This window comes from Cannabis sativa, chromosome 9 (genome assembly GCF_029168945.1).
Source record: "Cannabis sativa cultivar Pink pepper isolate KNU-18-1 chromosome 9, ASM2916894v1, whole genome shotgun sequence".
NCBI classification, from domain to species: Eukaryota; Viridiplantae; Streptophyta; class Magnoliopsida; order Rosales; family Cannabaceae; genus Cannabis; species Cannabis sativa.
This window is the reverse complement of record NC_083609.1, coordinates 42,554,220-42,556,106: the sequence shown is the minus strand read 5'-3', so window position 1 is coordinate 42,556,106 and position 1,887 is coordinate 42,554,220.

Below are 1,887 nucleotides of genomic sequence, written 5' to 3'. Positions count from 1 at the left end.
GAGAGGCCATTCACTTATAAGAGAATGTTCAATAGTACTTTAATGTGGTCTACCTGACCTGAGTACTTTGAAATGGTCTATTTGACCTAAGTACTTTGAAGTAGCCTACCCGACCTGAGTACTCATTGGTAGTATTTCCTTAAATGTTCTCCATTCCAGTATCGTGGCACTAGAATGAGTTGAATTTTTTCATCATACTTACCCAATTTGTATGCTCCGGAGTCGAGAACTTCGACCACCTGATAGGTCCTAGTACGCCTGACGTGCTGTCTTTGGTGTTTAGGAATACCCTTCTTAGGACCATATCTCCTACAAAGAATTTCCGAGCTTTCACTTGTTTGTTGAAATACTGAGCTACTTTTTGTTGATGAGCTACCAACTTTAAGTTTGCAGTTGCTCGTTTTTCTTCGATTTCATCAAGTGATTTTGCAAGGAGTATGTGATTGGTACCTTGATTGTATGTCAACCTTCTGTGGGATGGTGGCTCGAGGTCGACGGGCAGCATAGCTTCATAACCGTACGCCATTGAGAATGGTGTCTGACCGGTTGCTATTTTTTCGTTGTACGGTATGACCATAGAACTTCGGGGAGTTCTTCCGGCCAATTTCCTTTGGCATCTTCAAGTTTCTTCTTTATTGTGTCCTTCAAGGTCTTGTTGACTGCTTCAACTTGACCATTTTCTTGGGGATGTGCCACTGCGGAGAAGCTTTTGATGATGCCATGGTTCGCGCAGAAATTAGTGAAAGATTGACTGTCGAACTGCTTGCCGTTGTCCGAAACTATTTTGTACGATAGTCCGAATTGGCATATGACATTCTTCACTATAAAGTCTTGAACCTTCTTTGATGTGATAGTTGCGAGTGGTTCGGCTTCAGTCCACTTAGGAAAGTAGTCGGCTGCTACCACTGCGTACTGCACTCCGCCTTTACCTTTAGGTAACTGTCCGATTAGGTCAATTCCCCAGATGGCAAAGGGCCATGGACTTTGCATTTGTGTCAGCTCGTTGGGCGGAGCTCTTGGTATCTTTGTAAATCTCTGCCATTTGTCACACTTCTTGACATAAGCTTTCGAATCTTCAATCATCGTCGGCTAGAAGTAGCCTTGCCTTAGAATTTTCTTTGATAAGCTCTGTCCGGCTGCATGATTTCCACAGAATCCGTCGTGAACTTCATATAGAAGCCGTCCAGCTTCATTTGGTGTGACGCACCTGAGTAATGGCATTGAGAATCCTCTTCTGTACATGATCCCGTCTACGATGATGTACCGTGCTGCCTTTCTTCTCATTTTCCGAGCTTCATTTTGGTTATCTGGGAGTTCCCCAGAGTTGAGATAGGCTGCTATTGGTGTCATCCAGTTCGGAGATGTGTCGATCATTTCGATTTCTTCCGTGCCGGTGATGCTAGGCTCTTCAAGAAACTGGATCGGGACTAGGTTCGCCTTGTCACTTATATTGCTGCTCGCCAATCGGGCTAGCGCATCTGCTGTTGTATTTTCCTCTCTTGGAATCTGCTTGAGCTATAGCTTTTGAATTGTGCGAGCAGATCATGTATTTTGCTCAGATATGCTAATATTTCCCTCCGAGCCTCGTATTTGCCAGATACAAGATTTACCACTAGCTGTGAGTCACTGCAGATCTCGATGTGCTCGGCCTTCATCTCCTTTGCTAGTTTGAGCCAGCGATTATGGCTTCGCATTCGGCCTTGTTGTGGGAGGCTTTGAATCTGAATTCAACCGCTGCATGCAGGTGTTGCCCCCCAGCTGTGACAAGGGCAATTCCTACGCCGGATAGCTAATTTGTGGCCGATCCATCCACATGCAGCTTCCAGGTTGGCTTGTTTTCAGTGCTGCTCGACTGTGGTGTTGACTCGAGATCGTCTTCTGGGCTAC